Here is a 24925-nt window from a genome sequence, read left to right as displayed (position 1 = left end):
TTTCATCACCTTCATGTGGGTTGACATTTAATCACCATTCTCTTATCTCATTTGGGACACTAAAGGATCAGTTCTCCTGCCAATTCTCTAACTAAATATAGAAGATAATAAGTGTTTCAATCGGTGACATCCCTACGTAGATGTAAGGACAAACTTATTATGACTGCTTTTTATAATTTCCCTCAATTCAAGCAAATTGAGAAATGAATAGACTCCAGATCATAGCAATGTTCTGTGAATTTGTGTAATTGGACTTTGGATAAAAATTCAAGCACTAGATAATGTCAGGTTACTCCTTTGAAAAAATGCTCAGAGTACATGTATTCTATACAGCCAATTCTAGACCTTTCCTTGGTCTTTAAATATTGGCTAATAAGAAAAAGAAAGAAGTTGATGTCTTCTGAAAATTAAGGGACCCAACCAATGTTTCTGTTCGTGTAGAGACCATGCCACTTTTAAGGGTTTGTGAGTTGTTTGGACAGGAAAATCATACAACACAGAAAACAGTTTTATGTTGGCATTAACAAAGAAAATTTTCTTAATCTTATGTTTCCTATTCGAGACGCTACAAGGAGACATTCTGATGCCCACACTGCTTCCAAAACTTGGCCAGAGCGGGGTTTTTATTTTCTCAAGGTCTGATCAGTAATGTTTCACTTGGCATTAGGGTATACCAGGGAGGGATTGCCCATTAGCCACAGCTGAACTCTGTTAACAAGACTGGGCAACTGCTTCTAAGGGGGTAGAAGCTCTGTCTCTTGAGTGTACAAGGCTCACAGTTCCAGACCACAGAGTATGATCACAGTGATAACTGCAGCCCATTTTTACTATGGGAGTCACCAATCACCCTTAGACTGACCAAAGAAAAAGCTTAATGGTGAACAGATGAAATGGTGAACGAATGAAATCGTATTCTTTGGAGAAATGCAACCTTCCAGTAAATACTCCAGAATAATTGTGATGTGAAATTTACTGAACGGCCCAAGCTGAGAGACTTGGTGGTGTAACTCAATGACATTCTAAATTATTTCTGGCAAAAAATGTTGATTTTAGCTTTGAGTGATTGATCCCAAGCAGTCCTTTCTGTTGATCTTCACTAAATAATAGGACGAATTCATTTGTGAAGTTCCTGTCAATGAAACTAGTTTCTTAGTTTAAAGGAAACCAATCAGATATTTCTTTTCAGCATCACGGAAATATCTATTCTCATCATTCCCAAGTTGCTTTAAGTTAGGAAACAAGTTAAAAAGAAGTGAAGCCTGAATAATAGGTAACTTGTTTCTCAAAATTATTAGCGTATCTGTCAAGGGATAGTTTCTGGTGGTTGTTTCTCTTAAGATCACATTAAGATTCACCCAAAACAAATGGTCTCATCTAGATTAGCTGTCAGCTCTGCATTTACTTGCATTATCTGCAGAACACAAGCTATTATTGGTCGATTCACTCAAACAATGAATTATTTGAGGAAAGAAAGAAAATCAGTCAACCTGGTTTAGGGACATGAGTAATTGTTTGAAATGACCAGGAAGCAGAGTGGTAATGAATAATCCGAGAGTCCTACATGCAAAGGGCCTCTGTGTATAATAGCTCCATGAATAAAAAGTGCCTCATTGCTATGAATACCAAGAAACCATGATTTAGTATAGCTGCAACTGTTTGAAAACAGCCAGAACCTTGTTTTTGCATGATAAATATATATATATATTTTAATTTGAGAGTTCATATTTGATTGCTTTTCATTTCCAGGAATGTTTGCCATTATAAATTCTTAGCCCTGTTTATCTCTAAATCACATAGGGCCATGTTGTTTATGTTGCATATGGTTAGGAAGGTAGGGGAGGGACATATAACTTCTTAGTAAAACCCTTTCTGGAGGCTAGAGTAAGAGATGGGGCAAAATATCAGCCACAGAGCAGTGTTTTTCAAACTATGGATTGTTACCCATAATAACTCAATAATGGTACCTAGTAATGGGGATGAGATCAACATATAGGGTGGTGTTATGGACAGAATTATGTCTCCCTTCACCCCAACATTTGTATGTGGAAGCCGTCATGTTCCATGTGATCATATTTGAATTTGGTACCTTTGGGAGGTAATCTGGTTGTGATGAGGTCATGAGGTACTAGTGCCCACAGAAGAGACACCCAAGAGCTTTGCTTCTTGTCTCTTTTTCTCTCTGTTTGTCTACCATGTGAGACAAGCCAAGAAGAGGAGCCTCACTGGGAACAAAGTCGGACATGCCATCTTGATCTAAGACTCCCAGCCCTCCAATATGTGAGAGAGAAATTCTTCTGGCTTACGCCACCCCAGTCTGTGGTACCTTGCTATGGCAGCTCAGAAGATAAATACAGGAGGGCATCACCTTTTTAAAAAATAGAAGAGAAAATATCTGTTTGGCAAGGATTAAAGATGGCACAGTGATTTTTCTTTTTTTTTTTAATTTTTTTTATTATTTATTTATTTGACAGAGATCACAAGTAGGCAGAGAGGCAGGCAGGCTTGCCACTGAGCAGAAAGCCTAATGTGGGGCTGAGATCATGACCTGAGCCGAAGGCAGAGGCTTTAACTCACTGAGCCACGCAGGCGCCCCGGTACAGTGATTTTTCTTTCAGCTTCCGTGAATGCATAGGTATGGGAATACAGGGTTATGGTGACAGATGTATTTCTTCCTATGGAATCCATTTGAAAATGTTTGTACACATGACATGGGGAGGCCTATGGTATAGTGGATATAAAGATGAAGAGGGTGATAAGACCCTTTATCTAACAATTTTTGTATTCCAGATGGTTCAGATCACCATCAAAGTGACTTTTGTCAGTAGAATCTCAAGGGCAAACTAGGAGTAGAATTCTAATAAAACGTCACAGGAAAAGGCGGTTGTCCTACTGGCAAAGTACGAAATAAGAAGCCTTGGTGTTCAGCACTCAAAATGGTTGAGTGTTGATGGCCAGTTGAATGGTTTGATCAGTTGATCCTCCTCATGTCACAGAGATTTCAGGCAGCTACTTACTGGGTCTTACATACTGTATTAGTTTCCAGGGCTACCATGAAGAAGTGTCCCAAACCTGGTGGCTTACAACAGAGATGTATTGTCTTATATTTCTGGGAGGCTAGACATTTAAAATCAAGTCATAGGCAGGACCATACCCTGTCTCTGAAACTACAGAGGAGAATTCTTCCTTGCCTCTTCCTTGTTTCTGGAGCTTACTATCAATATTTTGTGATCCTTGGTTTGTAGAGATGCTACCCAGTGTCTGCCCCCACTGTACATAGAAATTGTCTCCCTGAATGTCTCTGTCTCTATGTTTGCATTCTCCTCTCTTTTGAGGATCCCGGTCAGGTGGGAGGAGGGGTCCGGGCTACCCCAACATGACCTAAACTTAACTAATTATGTTTGCCATGACTCTGTTTCCAAATAAGGTCACATGCTGACATGTTGGGGGCTAGGACTTCAGCAGATATGTTGGTGGACACAATTCAACCCACCCCCAAATTCCTGCTTTTCCTGTGTGCAAAATACATTCACCACATCCTAACATCCCCAAAAGTCTTAACCATTCCAGCCTCAAATCTAAGTTCATATTTTCATCTAAGTATATGTCATTTCAAAAATCCCAAATCTCATCCATTAAATCAGTTATGGGTGAGCCTCAGGTTGATGATTCATCCTACAGCAAAATTCCTGTCCCTGTGTGAACCCATGAAACCTAGAAGTTATCTGCTTCCAAGATAAAGTCCTAGGACATGGGATAGACATTTCCATTCTAATGGGGAGAAAATGGAAGGGGAAAAAAGGGGGTCACTGGTCTAAAGCAAGTTCACAATTCAGCAGGGAAAATTCCATCAGATCTCAAGTCTTAAGAATAATCATCTGTGTTCCCATGCTCTGTCCTCATGGTCCTGGGCAGTGGTCCTGGCCCCTCATCTCTGGGTTGCAGCCCCCGGTTCTGGTAAGGAAGTGATGGCCTCACCTGCTGGGCCTGTGCCTTCTGATCCCAGGCAGTGGCAGCAGCAGCCCTAGTGACCTCTGCATGCATGGCCTTATCTTCAGAGTGCTCTTTCCTTCACTTCTTCCCGTGTCTGTCTCTTTCAGGCCAGGCTGGAAGTGTTTCTGTAGGTGTTCATCTTCCATGGATATTGTAGGAAGCCAGCCACACCACGAGACACCAGAATTTTCCACAGGTCTTGCCTGGAAAACCCATCTCTTTTACTGACTTCTGCTGAGGTGGTCGATTGGCCTACCCACTGTGGTGAAAGTTTGTCCAGTTGCCCCGTTGCCCCTGTCTCAGAACATACTATCTGAGAGGCTGAGCATTTTCCAAATCCTCAAGGGCTGGTTCCTTTCTACTTAGCAGTTCATTCCTCAATTGACCTCTTTCTTCTCATGTTTTATTACAAACAGCAAGGAGAACCCAAGCTGCATTCTACCCTTTCCTTGGAATTCTTCTCAGTGAGATATCCACGTTCTTCTCTGGCAAGTTTTATTTTCCACCCCATAGACAAGTTCTCATAATTCAGATCAACTTCATATCAAGGTTATTTTTTATCCATTGGCTAATAACATGCTCCTCATTTCATCTGAGTCCTCACTGGAAGCACTCTTTAATGTTCATATTTTCAAGAATATTCTGTTAGTGAAGATTTCTGTGTTCTTTAAGAAATAGAAAGTGATCCAGATTTCTGTGTCCATATTTCTACTAACAGTCTCCTCAAGGCAATCTAGACTTAAAATCAAGCAACTCAAATCTTTCAACCTCTACCCATTGCCTAACTCCAAAGCTACTCCTACAGTTTGGGGAATTTGTTATTAGGAAATCTGTATTAGTCTCCTGAGCTGCTGTAACAAAATACCACAAACTGGGCAGCTTAAAAGAGTAGAAATGTACTGTCTCACACTTCAGGAGTCTAGAAGTCTAAAATAGAAAAATCAGTAGGATTGTATTTTCTCTGAAACCTTTAAGGAAGAATCCCTCTTTGCCTCTTCTGGCTCTGGTATTTGCTGACAGTCCTTGGGATCTCCTGACTGATAGACGCATCACTCCAATCTGTGCCTCCCTCCTCATATGGCTGTCTTCCCTCTATGTCTCTGCCTTCATATGGTTTCTCCTCTCTTATGAGGATGTCAGCCATATTGGATTAAGGGCCCACACTACTGCAATATGACTTCATCTTAACAAATGACATCTGCAATTTTCAAGTATTTTTCAAATAAGTTCATACTCGGTGGCTCTAGGGGTTACGGCTTCGACATCTTTAGGGGAACACAATTCAACCCAACACCAAAGACGTTGGATTACTAGCAATGAGTGGCTCCTCTTCCTTTTTTTTAAACCTGGTAAATCTCAAATATCAGAAAACAGGATAAGTATTTTAATTTTCTATCCTTCACATAAATGAGTTTTTGATCCACTTGTCTGCTACTCTCAGATTTTAACTTCTGTTTCTGACCCTCACTGTCAGGCTAACACTGATACAGAGAGTCATTCTAGCCAGAATTCACTTGTCAGTAGGTGTTCACCAAGGCAGAGAAGTTGGCCCTCCAGAGGAGGACTTACTCTACAGTCATGCTCTCCCAAGTGTGGTATACCTGTGATGGGCCTGGTTCCCCTGATCGTTGATCCCGAGAGGACATTAAATAATTCATTCCTTCATTAGGTCTGTCTACTAGATAATAGGAATGAGCCAGGATAGTTTCTGCACAGGAACATTTTCTTCACCTAAGTGGGTTGTGGTGGTGTAGATAAAAGCTGAGTGGCAAAAGTTTCCAGGTTTGCCTTGAATCTAAACCATGTTCTCTAATCCAGTTTAGCCAAGGTTTGCATATATTCATATGACTAAAACCCAGTTTTCCAATATTTTTGATGTATACTTTGTGGTGAGAGGGGATGAAATGAGGAGAGAGAAAAAGGAAGCTTTTTTTTTTTTTTAACAGCAGAATTCTTACTATTATATGTGAAAGAAATTAAATTAAAAAATCACCATTTTCAGTCATCATAGTATTAATTGATTTAAGCAAGATTCATTATGGATCTTAAAAGTGTTGGCTAAATTCTCATTTAAGGAATAAAATGGTCTCATAGTATCACCTCACATATTTCTACCAGATATAATAAGTTACTTTTTGGATAGGATGCAGTAGATTTTCTATACCATTCTTTATTGTCTTCCTGCTGTTGAATCCTGCATTCATTGCTTTCATTTTTAATCATATGATAAATCTAACATTAGCAATAATGGCACCAAATGACCTCACAAAATGCCAGATTCAGTGCACTGAGGAAGATACAACATTACTTACGTAGAATTTCTGCCAAAGAAATTATTGCCTGGATTTAACTGCGAGGAAACCATCCTACAAACACAAACTGAGGGACTTTCTACAAAGCAACTAGAACGTGTACTCTACAAAAATACCCTATTCAATTCAAAGAAAGGTTAAACATTGATCTAGATGTAAGGAGACTGAAGAAACTTTACTACTGTTAGTGGCTTACAGGAAAGGATTATATCAGTAAGAAATTTTTTTCATCAGTTTATGTTTTTAGTTAATTATAGGGTTTGGGTGAGCAAAGGAATAGAGCCTAGTTCTATGAGATACCTCTAAGCAAACACACAAAAATGATAAATACATATTCTCAAAAACAGATTTTTAAAAATTTTAACAGACACAGTTTTTTGAAATTATTTTGAAAGAAATGGAACTGACAGCATGCAAAATAAATATATCTGCTATATAAATGGCAGGCATTCGGTGAAGTTCTTTCTAGGAAAAAGCAAAACAAATAATGTGTGTAAAAAAATATTAAGTCAAGGGCACCTGGGTGGCTCAGTGGGTTAAGCTGCTGCCTTCAGCTCAGGTCATGATCTCAGGGTCCTGGGATCGAGTCCCGTATCGGGCTCTCTGCTCAGCGGGGAGCCTGCTTCCCCCTCTCACTCTGCCTGCCTCTCTGCCTACTTGTGATCTCTCTCTGTCAAATAAATAAATAAAATCTTAAAAAAAAAAATTAAGTCAAGAAACAAAGAGCAAGGGGAAAGTTTTAGGAAGAGAAATAGGCTCTCTTCTCTTTTCCTTTCTCTCCCCCGTAAGTATATTTATGTGGTGTCCCCCTATACATGTGTGTGCATGTCTCAACACCAAACTGGCTCTTTGCTCTCAATTTCACAATATTTTCAGCCCTGCCCCATTCCTAACCATATGCCAAGCATTTCTGCTCTTCTGCAAGCAATATTCCGCAAGTGTTTCCAAAGGATTCTGCTCCTACCGGCATCATTGTCCCTCCTCCAGAATCATTCTGACACTCAAAAGAAAAAGAAGTCCCTCACTGAGTATTGTTAAAGGATGGTACTCAAACAAGCATAAAATTATGACTCTCATATAGGCATAAAAGAAACGTGTCAACAATAGTTGTGAGACATTAAGAAGGGAAGAAGTAAGGTATTAGACCTGGTTCAAATGAAGATTTAATTTACAGGGATTTCTGTTCTCTACTGCACAAAATTCATTTGCACTGTCATGATCAGGAATCATTTGCACAGCTAAGAAGAGGCAATATTTGCCTTAGCATCCTTTTTCCTACAAGTTAATGTCTTTCTCTCCAGAGCTGGAGAATAGGCTAGTGAAAGCCAAGGGCACACATTCCGATAAGATTAGATAGTCCCAGAGGCTCCAGTGTTCCACTGAGTGGATATCTGGCAATCCCTTTTGCCTTTTTTAAAATCTTAGATTTTTCTTTATAGGATAATGGACAAAAATAGATGATTGATAGATAAAGAGATGATAGATGGACTATCAAATGGTAAGTAGATTGATAGATTGATAGATTGAGGGGTTTTCTACCTCAGAGGCAGCTGACAGTTCTATCTTTCATAAGAATGAATTCATTTCGTTCTTAAAGTCAGGTCTCAAAGATCTATGCAAACAATAAGGATTTTACATACATCTTACCCCTGGTCAGGGCTCAGTGCTCTCTCATAGTGAGCCTGATTTTTTACTCTTCTTTCTCTGAGGAGAATCAAAGGCATTTATTTCCACATCTTTTAGGAAACTTAACCTTCCTAAAGGAAGGTCCTTCCTTGATGGTCCTTCCTTGCATCATGTAAAATGCCTGAGATACGTGCCCTCAGTGGGCTGAAACAGAAGTTTTGTTTGGTTTGGTTTCATCTGACTTTATAGAATGTGAAGCTGGCCACATACATGAGGAGACTGTAATTTGGAAAAAGAGAGCAAAGGTCAGAAATCCTAGTTAGTCCTGAAAAATAAAAACTGTGGTAGGAACCAAAAATTCATCTAAAGTTTGAGCAATGGGAAAGAGCACAGAAGCTGTGACGAACCCATAGAAAGCTTTGGCTTTGCCTGGCACTGTACACATCTGATCACATACATTAAAGATGCATGACAATGACCAATAGATTTCTCTACCCCTTTTAATCAGAATTTGCTGAATATTATTTTCAGGAAAAAAATTAATCTGGTCTGTCTTTACCATGAATCACTTGCAAAATCTAAGTTAAACCATTTTTTAGATACTACGTTCAAAAGAACACCGTAGTCTGTTATTTTACTATCATGATTCCTTTTTAAGAAATTACTTCTAAATCACAAACTCTATGCTAAGCAACTCTACCTCTGCAGTTTATTTAATGCATCAGACCTGAATCTTCTTTGAAAGCCTTGTGGATTTCAGCCCACAGCATCAATAACAACAACAAAAAGTGGGGATATGCCTATGGAATTGGCCCACATTTCAAGAAATGAGAGTTATAGTTACAGAAAGAAAGTAATGAGAATGAGAGCTCAGTTCTCTGTCCAATTGAAAGTAGAAAGATATATACAGAATTGTAGCATCTTCTAAGAAATATTTCTCCCCATTGTCGGATTCTGGCTTCTTCTATAATGGAGGCAATCACTATTATTTGATAGAAAATTGTATTTGTGATGATAAATGTCTTTTCAGATACCTAACACTTCTCAGCTTCTCTCAAGTTACTAATCCATCTCAATTTATTGCTTCATGTGATTTTAAAAATATAGTTAAATGTGATGTTAATGAATCCTAGTTTGACTATCTTGTATCTGATCTATGGAATGTCGCTTTTCTGAAACTGATTATAAATTAGGCATAAGTGCCTCTTTTGAAGTCACAGAAACTTTAAAACTCTCATATTTGATTAGTGGTAAGTGACAGGTTATATTTCACTAAATTGTACTGATTATTAAAAGGAATCAATCAACCTCCCTATTTTTCTTCTTTGTATGGGCAGAGATTCTGAGAACTGGATTGCAATCCCCAGCCTGCATTTCCACAATGAGCCATAATGTAGATAGATATGCCTAAGTATGCTCCTCAGACATTGCCCATATGGAGAGTCCCTCTGAGAAGCCCGCATAGGTGCCATTAAAGGATCAACATGGGCTGCTTCCTAGTATACAATTGTGACCGACAATAAGCACTTTCTACACTGGGAGGGAGATAGTTCAGATGCTACTAAACCAGAATTTATTCTATCCTGTACCAAAATGCAACAACTTTAGACCCCCAACACACACACACACACACACACACACACACACACACACAACACATCACTCATTATAAGTTACAGAATGTTCAGTGAAGGAAAGGAATGACATTTCCAGTGTAACTGGCAGCTACAGCTGGCTTGTTATAGAGCATGTGTTACAAGGCCAACCTTCCTCTTGTTCTTCTACCAAAGAATGGTATTCTCAATTCTCATGCAAGCTCTGTGAAGCCATAGATCTTACACAAATGGTTCTTTCTGATGGAACTAAAGAAATTGCCTAGCTGTGCCATCTCCAAAGATACCCTCTAGAATATCTGTCCTTTTCCTGTGTTTGTTAGGCCTTGGGTGCTTTTGTCATGTTGTATTTCTATTTGCGTGATTTGGGGTGGGGGGATTTATTTCAAAGTTATACTAAAAACAGGAACAGAAATAGGAGGAGGCACAATCTCGGAGTCTATAGTGGGCTCTGATGATACTCTTGTACCTTCTCTGTGTGTCTGTCTTCTGCTTGCTTTGCCTCTAAATCCTCCTACCTATGAGGGTTGCTCTGGAGAGAGGGAAGTAGTTGGGCCAGCCACAGATTAGCTGATGAGGAAGCACAAATTCTTAGCTCCTTTGCCTTGAAACAAAATATAAATCTGAGGCTTCACCTAAAATTTGCAACCCTGCCTGGTGTCTTGCTCATTCCCCTACTGCTTCCCTACTCATTTTCTTCTTCATCACTTGCATTGAATTCCATGGCCAAGGTTCTGCTTTTGGGAGAAGCTACTTCAAGCAGGGTCAGAAAACCTGATCTGAAACCTGGTTGGACTCATCAGCTTTGAGGCCTGGAAACCTATCATGTAACCACTAGGAACATCCGTTTCTTCCTCTGCTGCTAAAAAAAAAAAAAAAAAAAAAAAAAATCCATCTCTCTTCTTAGTTTGCAGGGCTCTCATGAAAAAGACACAAGGTAATGGAGTATGAAGTACTTAGTGTGGACCCTTGTGTGTAGTAGGCACTCAGTAAATGTCAGCTGAATGTGAATATTTCCTGGCATATCTTGGCCTCCACTATTTTAAAATCGACAGAATTTTTTTTAGTTTTCCCCTGCTCCTCTCCAGCTGGTATGCTACATTCGTATTTATTGCACAGAATTTGTGTATCTTTTTTCCTGAGTTACGCAGCTCTCATTCCCTTGTTTTCTCATTGTGCAAGGCTGACTAGGATAGAAGACAAGAGTCTATAGTCACAGGCCAGTGGCTTTGACCCCTGCATGGGGCTGGATTATGTGAATGGCTCTCATCACTCATGAGGAAACTTAGTATAAGATAACAAATAAACCAAAGATATCCCAAAGTTGCTTTTGTTGCAACAAAGTGATGGCTGTGTCTCCTTATGAAAATTGCAATGAAAATTTGGACAATTATTTAGGAATTCAAGACCAAGAAAAGCTAAAGGACTCTCAATTTATCTTTGATTTTCTCTAGTTCATGACTTTCATAGATTTTGTCGTTAAAAAAATATTTGTATAAGGCAATCCAATATAATCCTTGATACCTTCAGACCCTTTGTTCTGGGGGAATAGCAAAAAATCCTTCCTTTATTTCTCACATTGGCTTGTGTTCTGAGCTTAGAGCCCTGAAAGTTAAAATATACTCTGTGAACTTTATTTCAGGAAATTAGAGATACATTTTCCACTCTTTGAGGAGATGCATCTAACATAAAACATAGGCATCTAGCAACATTCAGTGGTTTGTGATCTTTTTAGCAATTTGCCCAGGCTCATTTGCATAATTGTCTTCCCTTTATTGCTGGAATAGCTAGGGACAAAATCAAAAGAAATAATTATTTAATATTCTCAGGTCATATAATTTGGAAGGACTTAAGACATCCTAGCAGCTTTGAAATGTCACAGTCCTTGAAATAATAATGTGTTTTGAATATGGGTTTTTAGCCTGTGTAGGGTTTGATGGAATTGATGTTTCTATTCTATTAAAAACACTCTTCCCTTTATGAATTTTATTAGCATGCATTATTTGAATGTTATTTTTATTTACCTTCAGCTGTTGACAGAGAGCATAAAAAAGGAAAGGTTTACGAGCATAAAATTGTATTTAAATTGTGATATAAACAGTAAGGAATAATGTTCCCCTTTGAAAAGATAAAAACTTTATATTTCAAAAAAAAATATCACAAGACCACATTATAGTGGCTAAGTGTCTTGCCTTTAGTGATGGGATCCAAAACAAATGACAGAAAACAAACATTTGAGGATTGGCTGTTATTGTTCTGGTTTGACCTCAATTTTTCACACAACACACAATTGCTGGGCATCTGATTTGACCATTCTCCTCTACTGGCAAGGTAAATTTCCAAATCTTCTTAGGGAGCCAAAAGTAGCCCAGCTGTTTGACCAAACGTCTGCCTCTCCAGACCTCATTACCATGGCCTTGATCATCCTAGTCTTTCTCTCATAAAGAGGTGGCAGACCTGAGTGATGAGACAAGGCACTAGTGACATTGTCCAGAGTCAGAATGAGCAGCGTGAACAGGGGAGAAGGGTCCGGCTTGCAGAAAACCCAAGTTTCGAATCTTCAGAGAGCAATCCGGGAATCTATGGCCAATTAAGAGAGCAATTTCTATCGACATTTGATTGGAATTGAGAAATAATGACAGTGATGTCAGTAGTGAGTGAAATCTGTCATAGTCTCTTCTGTGTGGTTTTGTTTGGAGCAGTGAGAATGACATTATTTCATAAAAGGGGCAAGGTCTTCAGAATTCAGACAGACTGGAGTTCAAGTTGTACCTTTCTTCATTCCCAGTTGGATGACTGTGAGCAAATTATTGGGTTTTTATAAAGATTAAATGAGAAATATGTGAAGCTCTTAGCAGAGTAATACATGCTTTAGACTTAACAAATACACACATTGATGTAGTTGATTTTTTTTCTCAGCCAGCTTTATTGGATAGACTTTTCAATGTCATTGTGGAAAATGAAAAGGTCATCCAGAATCAAATCTTGAATATGCCTCATTTTAACTTTTTCAGATATAAAATAAGCAGACCTTAGCTACACTAGGTGCTTCCATATACCTAACCACCTTAAACTTGGAAGGGGAGGAAGGGGTGGGGACCATGATGGCTATATTTAATACACTAATTAATAACTTACAATTCACTAACCCTGCCATACACTAATCATACACCCCAAGGTAGTTCCCCTTTATTCCAAACACCACGCACTTGTGTCCACACAGGTACCCATGACTTATTTATTTTGTAACTGGAAGTTTGTATCTCTTGTTAAAAACCAAACCATGAGATTTCAAAGAAATGACATGTTTTTGTCATCACTCAAATACACACACACACACACACACACACACACAGCCTCCATCATCCTATGCTGTAAGTGAAAAGATTTGAGGACTACTTAAACAATGTTGAAAAAACATGGGTCATAAATCTTAGCAGTCTCTCTTTTTCTTTTTTTCACTATTTCTTCTCTCCCTCTGATAACGTAAGTCTTGCAACAGATTCCTGAAATGGGAGATTTCCTCTTCTTTCCCCTCTTCTGTCATGGAGGAGGCTCTGGTCTGGAGTCTGCCGTGGAGGTCCAGTGCTCTCCTTGCCTTAACACGGAGGAGCTATTGAGGAAGACCTAGGTGCATCCTTCACTGAACCCTCCAAAGTTTCTGGTTGGTAGGAAAGGTGGTTCTCTCTTCCCCTTTTCTAGCAGTGGACAGAAGCCATACAGAAGGGAATAAATTGGCAGTCCAAAGTCTCATGATATTGCATGTAAATAAGCTATAGTCCTAGACCAACTCATCTTCTGGAGGTAGAAGACAGAACGAGGGGTGATGGGGAAGGTAGAATATGAAAGGATAGACATGGAGAGGTGAGCAGGCTGCAATCCAGGAGTGGTCCCCATTGGGGAGGGGACAGCAAGCTGCCCTGTTGGGCAAGGAATGGAGACAGGTTGGAGAATGAGGATCCCCCTGAGCCTTTCTTCTCTTCTCACCAGCTGCAGACAACTGTGGTATTTATTGTAGCCTCCCACCCCGAGAGAAGATATTGAGTTCCTGCCTCCCCAGTGAAGCCGACTCACCTGTGAAACTTGGAATGGGCAACATTAGTTTTGAAAACAAAATCTTCTCCAGAGAGAAAAGGGATTTTCAAAGTTCACCCAATTCATCTTTACATTGTATGGGAGGAAAGCTTTGCTAGAAGCTATCATGTAAACAAGTAGTGAAGTAGTGTGAGGAGACTCCCACCTGACAGAAAACAGGTGAAGGGTTTTAAGGTTCTAGAGCCTGAGGAGCCTTCACAAATCCTTCTCTTTTCCATATTCTTTTGAGAGAGAGGAAATGATATGAAAGGCCCAGGTATGTGGAGGATGGAGGGAGAAGCTGAGCCAAGAGGTGGCTGTGATTACTTGAATTCATCTTTCTTTGCCTTGAAAAAGAAAATGGAGAGAGAGAGAGATGCTACAAGGGAAGCAAGTCTGGAAGGTTGTAACTGCTTGTCTTTCGAGATGGAAGACAGTCATGAGCTAAGGAATGTGGGTAGGCCCCTAAAGCTGGAAAAGGTGAGGAAACACATTCTCCCCTAGAGCCCTCAGAAGGAACGCAGCCCTGCCATACCTTGATTTTATCCCAGGGAGACTCATTTTCAACTTCTGGTCTACAGAACTGGAAGAAAATGGGACACACAGTTGGACAAGTTAGAGCATCTTCATGGACCAAAGGCACTGAAGAGTTGGAGCCGGGACTGTTGAAGACAGTTTAAATGCGTGGCGATCACCAGGACTGAGATGTCACCTCAAGACTGGTCGGTGTGCTGGTCAGAGTTCATGCTCTAAGGTCAGCTGCCCAGATCTGTCTGGGCTTTTTCCCACTTATTAACTATGCAACCCTGGACACATTACCAAATCAATCTAAAACTCAGTTTTGTCTTTCTCAGTCTTTCTGAGAGAAAACCACCTCAGAGGAAGCAGCCCACACATTTAAATGCTGGTGGTGGTGGTGGTATGTGTGTATGCTGGTGGGGGAGTATTTAGGAAGGGGATAGGCTATCGCAAGGGCACCGGGAGTGCCTGTGGCCTCACAGGAGACAGGTAGCTGATGGTCCTGGTCCCATAAATGTGCCCAGGGAAGAGTCACTATGGTGGGGCAGAATGAGGGCTTCAGGACAGATGGGCCATGTCTGATGATGGGTACAAAGGGAGATGGCTTAGCTCCCAGGACACAATGCCTGTGTCAAGAGATGAGGACACATGTTTCATCAGCCATGTACATCAGGTAAGAGCTGGTCACTTAGTGGATAAGAACTTCTTAGTCAGAGGTCAATATGAACTGCAGGATAGCACAAACCCATACACCCAACAGCTACCTCTAAATTCCAAAGGATATGCAAGACTTGCCATTCTTCCCCATTCCATCTTGGAGAGGGAGAGGATCTGGGATGAATACCTGAAAGGCGAACACAGCCTGGTACGGAGATGAACCTGGAATCCAAAGGGCACTGAACAAACAAGAGGAGACTAACCTAGCAGAGACTGATAAATTCAATTGTCAAGAGCATTCTTCCTACAACTCCCAGCCCTTTGGAAGGAAATCTTTCAGATTAAAAGTGTATTGGCAATTTTATATAATAGATATTGTGATATACATATATGTATGTATATATATATACGTATACATATATATACATACACATATATACATACACATATCTATACATAGATATGTATAGATATACATATCTCTATATAGATACATATATTGATATATAGATAGATAGATAGATATAGATATAGATATCTATATATGCATATATAGATACATATCTATGTATAGATATGTGTATGTATATATATCACTTCTTTTTTAGACATCTAACTATCTAAAATTTTGACCCCATGATATCTGCATAACTTACATCTAGCAGTTTGCTTATCACATAGCACATGCTCAGAATATATTTGTTGAAAAAAGATTTCAGAGATTATGTAGGCTACTCTGTTTTCTTAAACCAAAAAACAAGTTAACAAGTAACAAATTATAGAAACATCATGTTCCATCCTCATATGCTGAGGTAACGTCTGTAGTTGTATGTTTCTACATACACAGAACACATTCTTAAACTAAAGTTGAAAATGAAAAATACTGTAGGACAACTGATTGAAAGCATTTCCAGTGGCCAAGTCAAAACATTTTATGTCAAAGAATTAAAGCCATATCTAGAAAACAGAGACCCAAACTTAAAACACACCTGAATCCCTTAACTATTTTGAGAGACTGTAACATTCTGGCTTATATATTCTGCTCCTTTTTTCAATTCTCTAATGTATTTACTTATTTATTTATTTTTTACTGAGAACTGATCAGAGGGAAGAAAATTTTGAGTTTTGGCACTGAATCTGAACAATGGGATAAAACCAATTTTAGGTGAAAGCAAAGGGCAAAAGTGGGTTTCATAAAATGGAGGTGATAATAACTTTTATATTTAATATGTTATCTGCAATCAACTGGCTCTTCCAATTTCTTTGCAAAGGATGAATAAATTTCATGCAGTAACAACCTGAGGTTTTTAATATTTACACAAGAAGCATAAAGTGATATTTTATGAAGATAAAATAAAAGTTGATAAAAGTTATCTACACTATAAAATATCCAGTGGAAGAATTAATATTACAAACAAAAGCTTTTCATGCATGCATGTGCACGCACACACACACACACACACAAACAATAGAATAGTAGCTGAAGTTCTCATTCCATATGAAGATATTTCAATAAACTAAAGGAAATGACAGCTCTAGCAGTAGACTCCTGTCTTGACCATTAACTTGTAAGAACATGATAAAAGAAAATGAAGCTCACAAATGGCATATTAATTTAGAATTGGTTGTTGGTTTGGTTGGTGTGTTTGTTTTGCAAAATGTCATTTTCCCCTGGTACCAAGTAGGATGTCAATCCCATCTCATGGCCATCTGGGCATGCAAAGCCCGAGAGCTACAAGTCACCACATCCATAATATTGTCCTAATTCTTCCATTTTACTGAGGAACTTAATTTTACTATATTATCACTTAACTTTCTGCTCTAACAGTCTCCTATCTTAGGATTCAAATAAGATAGTGGACTTTTCTAAGGAGAAGACTGCTTCTCTTCACATATTTCAACTTTATCAACTCATTTGAATGGTAATTTGATTTCTTATCTCAAGTGATCCATCAGATCATGAACTGTTGACACTCTTTGCTGTCTAGTTATTTGGACTAGGTTAGCCATGGAGTCAGCTTATCAATGTAGAAATGTCGACTAACTGACAATTTTCCTCAATACGTCCCCGAATGATCAATGTGCTACCCAACTGAGAAAATCTGTAAAAATATCTTGTCAGTTGCATAATTCTGTTGTGGCCATACGGGCAAGTGGGAACGATGGAGAGCATAACTTTGCACTTGAAGTTCCTTGCCTACTGCTGCACAGATTTTAGGCAGCCATCCAGTATCCTAAAAGCAACTGTGAACTAAACGCCTATAAGATCTATATGCCTACAGAAGATTTGTTTTTCCAAAGCTTCCTCTTGGGTTTCCTTTCTGTTGCCACTCTGTCCTTGTGTTCCCCCACATTCTTGACTATGAAAATAAGAACTTATGGCTGAAGTGTGAAAGACATGCTGCTTCATGACAACACAGTAACGTCCAAGGGACAGAAAACAGAACTCTGCAAGGCTGTCCAATAAAAATATTCTACAGAATTTAGATGAACTTTTGATTTTGAGAATTAGAAGGGACTTTGATTTTGATTTTGAGATTTTGATTTTGATAAATTAGGAGGGACTTCAGGAGTCCTAGGACCCCTCCTGAAAAGGAAACCCAGATCTCCTCATTAATCCCTGCGTACTAGACGTGTCTGGGCTTGAGTCACTCAAGAACTCACTTTCCCTGGAGACCATCCCATCTGGAGTCCATTCTCACTGTTAGGAAACTCTTCATGGACCCCAGGTGTTCTGGGCATCACCAGCCAACTGAGCATGTAACTATAGTAATATTAATCCCATGAAACTCCTACTTGGAAGACTCCCCATTGCTCCTTAGTTGAAAATGCTCTTACCCAGAGAGGAAGGTTGACCTTCTGCAAGTATTTCCAAGAATCCACCAAAGAACTTATGTACACAATATAAATGTTTCCTAGGTCTCAGAAGTTGTGGGATACAAGCAATCCCCCTTCAGATGTCCCCAGGTCATCACATTAAAGAAGGCTGTGTGATATCTCAGTATATAAACCAAACTACTGCCACCATTTCTGTCATGCTGCCAGTGCCACCTGGAGTCAAGGATGCCCTCCTCCAGATCACTAGACTCTCATTCTTTGTGTCTTGGGAAGAGCACTATGACTTTGTTTCTTGAAGGGCAGGTACCTCTCTCAGAGGGAGTTCCCTCAGTAGAGTCATTGAGATCTTACTGACATAGTTACATCTTTATGCCATCACCCCAAGGGCTGGCGGGCTGGAGGCTGGTTTTGCAGGATGTCAGTCACCAGAAGAAACCAGTGAAGACTTGCTTCTGGTCTTTCTACAAGGGGTACCTGTGTGAGATGTGGAAGGGCTGTCCAAGGATACAGTGAAGATGCCTGGGTAGTGTGTGCTCCCGGAGATGTGAGGAGAATGTTTACACAAAGTTACAAAGTGTGAATGCTGACTCACCCAAGGAGGATATCCCAGGCCATCCAGGGAGAGCTCACCTGAGGCTGTCCTTTCGGCTGTGAATGGTGAGGAAATTTGGGTCACCTCTGGCTCTGAGGCAGTCTGTGCCTGGTGCTTGGTTGGGCAAATTCCAAACTCTTTTCCTCCAAACAGCTCACATCCCAGATGGGCAGTCTGGGCCTGGGGAAACTGATTGTGAAGCAGGCTTCCTTCTGACAAACATGCCTCTTGATAGTGGGTCCCTTAGAGAGTGTGCAGGAGACTTCTCTGGTAGCTGCCCCTCTAAGAACTTTTAAAAACACACGTGTAAGACCAACTACTGCATATTTTCATTGTTCTGTATGTGATCAGTACATTTCTTTTTTTTTTTTTTTAAAGATTTTATTTACTTATTTGATAGACAGAGATCACAGGTAGGCAGAGAGGCAGGCAGAGAGAGGGAGAGGGAAGCAGGCTCCCTGCTGAGCAGAGAGCCCAATGAGGGACTCGATCCCAGGACTCTGAGATCATGACCTTGAGCCGAAAGCAGCGGTTTAACCCACTGAGCCACCCAGGCGCCCCCTCTTTTTTTTTTTTTTAAAGATTTTATTTATTTTCTTTATTTGACAGAGAGAGATCACAAGTAGGCAGAGAGGCAGGCAGAGAGAGAAGAGGAAGCAGGCTTTCTGCTGAGCAGAGAGCCCAATGAGGGACTCGATCCCAGGACCCTGAGATCATGACCTGAGCCGAAGGCAGAGGCTTAACCCACTGAGCCACCCAGGTGCCCTGATCAGTATATTTCACTCTGTCTGCAGCCAGAGCACTCTCTGATCCTAGGACCTGTTATTCTCTCTGTCAACCTGATGGTTGCCCTTGGCAACCACTGTATGTATATGTGTGTGTGTGTGTGTGTGTGTGTGTGTGTGTGTGTGCGTGCATATATGTGCATTTTCCACTCAGCTTTCCTTCTTGGAAAGGATTTCAAGTCTCCTTCACACTTTGTTATCTCTGCAAACCTTTATTCCAACCAAGTTATCTTTCTGACTACAAGAGTCTCTTTATAACTACTCAAGATACTGTAAACTAGGCAAATGAGATTCTTTGCTTACTTTTAGGGGTCTGTCATTTTTAAATCTACTCAGTAAATGAGCATTTGTTTGGCCCCTACTTATACCTCTCTATGCAGTAGGCCCATGGTAATACAAAGATATAGAAGGTATGGTCCTTGCACTTGAGAAAACTATACTTGAAAGAAATGTTTAGATCCAGTATAGGAAAATATCTGATCAATTATCTGGGTCTTATTGGAAACAATACTTGGTTTCAAAGTAAAGCATTGTTTCCAAAGGAATAGTCTACTGGCGAGTTTTGGAGTGATCCAAAACATTTCGAGAAAGAGGCATGACTTGAGTTCAGCCATGCAAGTTGGCTAGGGGTATGACCAAGTCTAGATCACATGGAAGACCACAGTAGGAAGAATAAGTCAGTTTAGCAAAGGGGACTTGGTGAGGTGCCATCAGGGTCAGACAGGAGTAGGACAGGGAGTCTCCCTGATGCATACTGCTGGCAAAAGGAAGAGAGGATGAGGGGGTGTGGGGTCTGTTCACCCCAAATCCACTCCTTGCCCTTCCTCTGCTCTGCTTGGTCCCACTGTTCTCAGTCCCTTGCATCAGCTGGCTTCTGTGTCAGTTTAGCCAGTGATAGAACAAGCAGGGGATTGTGGAGCAGGAGAAAGAATGAATTCTAGTTGTTTTGTCCTCTACTTCACTGGTCCTGGGCATTGTCTCAGCGATGGTCATCTCTCCTTATGGCTCCAGCTCCTGCCAAGTAGGCCTGCTGTGGATTCTACCTGCCAACTGGTGACTCCAGCCCTTGGACGCCAGTAAGCCTGGTTCCCTCCTTTGTCCCCACCCTGCTCCTGTTGGGGTTGGCAGCGGCTTCTCACTGTGACTAATCTTGGAGAGAGCTTACTGCTCCCTGGGTAGCCTGTCAGCCTCATCACGGGTGACACCAAGTCACTCTGTTCACTGTTAAATACAGTGGGATTTTTCTGTCCTGGTTGGGTCCTGACCTATGTAGAGGGTAAGAAGTGGGTAGAAAGTTTTATGAGGAAGCATCAGTAGAACTTGCTGTTTGATCCAGGAGCTGAAGACAATGACTAATAAAATGTGACTCCAATATCATTGTAATCAATCACTTTCAGTGCCAGAAAGCCAACTTGGAAGATAGAGCAGCCAGTAAGAAATGAAGACTGCTATGGGCTTTTCACCAAGAAGCTACTGTGAGTCTTGGGCAAGTTTCAGACCATATATCTCTAACAGGCCATCAGACTAATCATCTGAGTGGATTTGAGGGAGGGTTGGAGATATCATAGCTGATGTCACGGTAAATTATTCAAATAATGTAGGAAAAATAGCTCAGTTCTCAAAGTTCAGGTAAAACCAGAAGAGTAAGGATGAAGAGAAATGCCAGGAGACACAAGGGAGGAGAAGAAAAAACTCGTCCGTGCCAGAGACAATAACCCTAGACCAGAGGTGGCCCAACTACAGCCTACAGGCACAGCCACTGGCTGCGTGTTTTCGTAAATAAGGTTTTAGGGGAACACAGCTGCACCCACTCATTTGTGCATTGTCTGTGGCTGCTTTTGAGCCATAACAGCAGAGTTGACTAGTGGCAATAGGTGTAACAGTATAGCCCTTAAAGCCTAAAACGTTTACCTTCTGACCCTTTACGGATGTGTGCCAATCACGGTGCTAGTCCTCCATGTGGACATTACTCCTACTCGCATCTGTGCTCTCGTGCTTCTTTTCCTATGCAGCTTTTCAGTTGATCTTAGCCAAAAGGCTGAGAAGCGATTCTATGCAGCATTTTTCTTTAATTTTTTTTAAAGATTTTTATTTATTTATTTAACAGGCAGAGATCACAAGTAGGCAGAGAGGCAGGCAGAGAGAGAGGAGAAAGCAGGCTCCCTGCTGAGCAGAGAGCCTGATGTGGGGCTCAATCCCAGGACCCTGGGATCACGGACTGAACCGAAGGCAGAGGCTTTAACCCACTGAGCCACCCAGGCTCCCAGTTTTTTGTTTTTTGTTTTTGTTTTTGTTTTTTGTTTTGTTTTAAGATTTTATTCATTTATTTGACAGAGAGACAGAGATCACAAGCAGGCAGAGAGGCAGGCAAGAGGGGTGGAGGAAAGCAGGCTCTCCACCAAGCAGAGAGCCCAATGCGGGGCTCAATCCCAGGACCCTGAGATCATGACCTGAGACGGGGGCAGAGGCTTAACCCACTGAGCCACCCAGTGGCTGCACTGCACCTCTGTGCCGCTTTTCTAGCGCCGATTACTGTGTCACCTAATCACTGCAGAGACTGTGTTTTGCCATAACCATGTCCCCACTGGATTATAGCAGATTCCCCTATGTCCACTGGCTTCCATCTAGCCCCTGTGCAAATCTGCCAGAATGATCTTTTAAAAACACGAGTCAGGCTATTCCAATGTTCAGTGACCACCAGGAACTTCTATCTATTTATCTTCAAACTACAATGCTTTACCAAGGTCTTGAGGCCCCTGCCTCCATCCTTGACCCCAGGTCCTACCCAGTCCTGCTGCAGCCACACTGCTCACTTAGAGTGCCCCCATACAGGCCAAACTTGCTCTCTCTGGGCTTTTGAAATTGCTGCCCCCCACCATGAAAACCGCCTCCCCCAGATCCTCACAGCTGGCCACTCCCTGATATTCAGATCTCAGCACAAATGTCACTCTCCCAGGGAAGCTGCTCTAGTAATACTACCCTCCCTACTTGTTCTGTATTAATTCCCCCTGTTTTATTTTGTTCGTAGCACTTACAGCCACCTGAGATCATCTTGTTTATTTGTTTACTTGTACTTATTCATTCACTTTTTCCTACAATACAAGCCTTGCAAAGTGAGGGCTTATCCCCCAGATTCATGATTGCATTCCCCATATTCAGAATAACTCCTAGCACCTGGGTGCTCAATAAAGATTTGTTGAATACATAAATTAAGGAATTGCATAACAAGTATTGATTTATTTGTATTTTGCCTCAACCAAACTTCAAGCTCTTACAGACCAAGGATCATACAATTGTTATATCCTTAGTACAAAATATGGTGCCTGGAATTTGTTACCACATTTGATAAATGTTTGTTGAACAAATAACAGCTTTTGAGGGAATACCTAAAGACAGTGACAATGCATACAACCAGAGAGAACTGATGTTTTGTCCTATAAATATGCAAACCACAATTGAATTAGTTTGAATACTAAGGTATTCTTAGGAGATGACAGATACTGATAGCGTTGAACTTTACAAGTTTTGAAAGATTTCAGATAATGGTCACGGTTCCGATTTACCTAATTGGCCAATTATTTTTGCCTTCAACTGACAGCAAATGTCCGCCTACATCTTTGGTTTATTTGTGATAGTATGTGTTCCTCCATAGGTAAAGCCTACAGATTCTCCCTGTCAGTAAGAGACAAGATTACAAATCTGGCATCTTCACAAGCCGTGCATTTCAGACCCAATCGTCGAGTTAGACGTCTGACAGTATTGCTATGAAGCAAAAGAAGAAAAGAGTCTATTTCACTCTAACTTCTCTTTGATGACACTAATCATGTGTGCTTTTGTTAGCTCAGGTTTGGTTCCAAATGAATAGAGAATAGACAGCTGAATGTCATACTCCTTTTCTTTCTAAGGTAATTTGCCCCCTGAAGAAAGAGAAAAATCAGTATTTGCAGGTGCAAATCCATTCAAAGTCAGCTCCCCCGAATCCAAGCGTCGTAAGTGAAGATGCAGTGCCTTGAGGTCCAGAGCCCAGTGACTGAAGCTAATTACTAGCGAACAAAGAAACTGGGGCTACTATAAGAGAATCTTCAGGAGAGCCTGCTTTATGTCTGTCCCCACACGTGTGCATGTAGATGTAGGGCAGTTCCACGCCAGTACTCCGTACAGTCAGAGAGCAGGCAACTATGTCATCTGGGAGGCAGCTGCCAAGCCTGGCAGGATTCTGTCTCTTCGTGGGGTCATGGCATTCCAGCATCTGCTCCTCAGCTTTGCAGGTCCAGAAAATGGAATATGTCAGTGTGCTTGTACTTGATTAATCCCTGGAATTTACAAGAGACTGATGTACGAAACCGAGTGCCAATTTAGCAATTTACACTAAGAAATGCAACTGCCAAGAGGTTCAGAATGTTTATGTCAGCAAGAGAAGACAGCCTCCTAACAACACGAGGAGGAACTTCACAATCACAGGGTGACTGGGTAAGTGCAGACTGGGAGCAGGAGGACAAAGTTGTCTGACCTTTATGACTGCCATCATGGGATCTGACTTTGAAATTTACCTGCCTAGGAAGACAGGACACTTGGATCCTCTGGCCAGTGCTGGAAACCCATTGACAGTTCTTGCTCTCCTTTTTTTTCTAGATTCCTTGCTGGACACCTACACATCCTCGCCTCACATGCATTCATGCTGCTGAATAGGTTATATCTCTTTTTTGACATTTGGCGAGTCTTCATGGCTAACAGTGATGAGCTAATGATTATCGAGAGGTAATAAATGTTAGACATATGCTAACAGCTCTACTATCAATTCTGTTCAAATGCATATTTTGAAAACCCAAACTTGTTCCAAAACGATTGCTATATTAGGGAACCATTTGAAAATAACATCAATTTCACTTTTTTTTAAAACGATTTTATTTATTTATCTGACAGACAGAGATCACAAGTAGGCAGAGAGATAGGCAGAGAGAGAGGAGAAGCAGGCTTCCCGCCGAGCAGAGAGCCCAATGTGGGGCTTGATCCCAGGACCCTGAGATCACGACATGAGCTGAAGGCAGAGACTTAACCCGCTGAGCTACCCAGGTGCCCCTCAATTTCACTTTTTTATGCACAGTTTTCTCTGGAAGAAATACTAGGTGAAACCAAAAAACTCTGCTCAGCTGAAACCACTTAAGAACACCTGCCGAGCGTCAGCGCACATGCTTCAGATGTCTACCAACTGTCTCGGTTCCCCACCTGTCATGGGGCAGCTCCTCCATGCCCAGCGTCACCATATGTCATCTGACTTCAGAACCCCCACCCATCCACCACTCCATAATTGCTTGCAAGTTGCAACCCTTGCCAACACCCGATCTCACACACAAAGCCCGGGTCCTTTTTCTAATATGAAGCCACATTTACTGTAATGTTTATATATTCACCATAAATCATGTAAAATTGCATTGCCATTTTCATTAAGGTCTTATTCTTTGTTTTAATGTGTGTCATCGATGGCTTGGTGTTATGCCTCAACCTCACGTTTTCCATGAGCCCTGTAGTTTTTATTGTGCAATTTTGCATGGCACAGTGGTTTTTAGAAATGCCTATGTTGCATTACAGCAGAATTGCCTGTACCTTATGATCTTATTTAATCTTACAAATATGAGGAAATTGAGGTTTAAGGAGTTTGAGTAATTTACCCCACAACAAAGAGCTGCAAAGTGGTCATGCAAAGATTTGAACCCTGCTCCACCATGGTATGAAAGCCTTAGGCTCCTGATTTGATATAGGAGCCTGTCTTTTAAGATGACTTTCCCCAAGAGCCAATAACAGCTCTCCTTTACTCAGTACAGTGTCGTAGTCAGTGGTATGCCCTCCAGAGCCTTACTGCCTGGGTTCAGATCTGGCTTCTGTCGCTTATGACCTGGGTAACAGTGGGCAAGTTATGTC

The 24925-nt window shown here is 40.9% G+C and overlaps 2 long non-coding RNA genes across 6 annotated transcripts in view; one reads left to right on the top strand and one right to left on the bottom strand.

The window, feature by feature from the left end:
• LOC309860210 overlaps positions 1 to 24925 on the top strand; it is a 251410-nt gene that overhangs the window by 211130 nt on the left and 15355 nt on the right. For 2 of the 5 annotated variants that reach the window (XR_014309254.1, XR_014309255.1), the window contains exons 1-2: positions 14175 to 14807; positions 22912 to 23476. This is a non-coding gene — a long non-coding RNA (uncharacterized lncRNA). Of the gene's footprint in view, positions 1 to 14174; positions 14808 to 22911; positions 23477 to 23638; positions 23765 to 24925 lie in introns of those variants that run through there. The other 3 variants (XR_014309251.1, XR_014309252.1, XR_014309253.1) reach the window with 2 other exon arrangements.
• Positions 13155 to 24925, bottom strand: part of LOC309860208 — a 106939-nt gene continuing 95168 nt past the window's right edge. Inside the window, exons 3-6 of the long non-coding RNA XR_014309249.1 lie at positions 18260 to 18510; positions 14899 to 14978; positions 14151 to 14198; positions 13155 to 13239 (exon numbers count right to left, since the gene is read on the bottom strand). This is a non-coding gene — a long non-coding RNA (uncharacterized lncRNA). The remainder of the gene's footprint in view (positions 13240 to 14150; positions 14199 to 14898; positions 14979 to 18259; positions 18511 to 24925) is intronic.

This window comes from Mustela nivalis (assembly GCF_964662115.1).
Source record: "Mustela nivalis genome assembly, chromosome: 2".
Taxonomy (NCBI): Eukaryota; Metazoa; Chordata; class Mammalia; order Carnivora; family Mustelidae; genus Mustela; species Mustela nivalis.
Note: the sequence above shows the minus strand (reverse complement) of the source record. Positions and strands in the feature narration are given on the sequence as shown.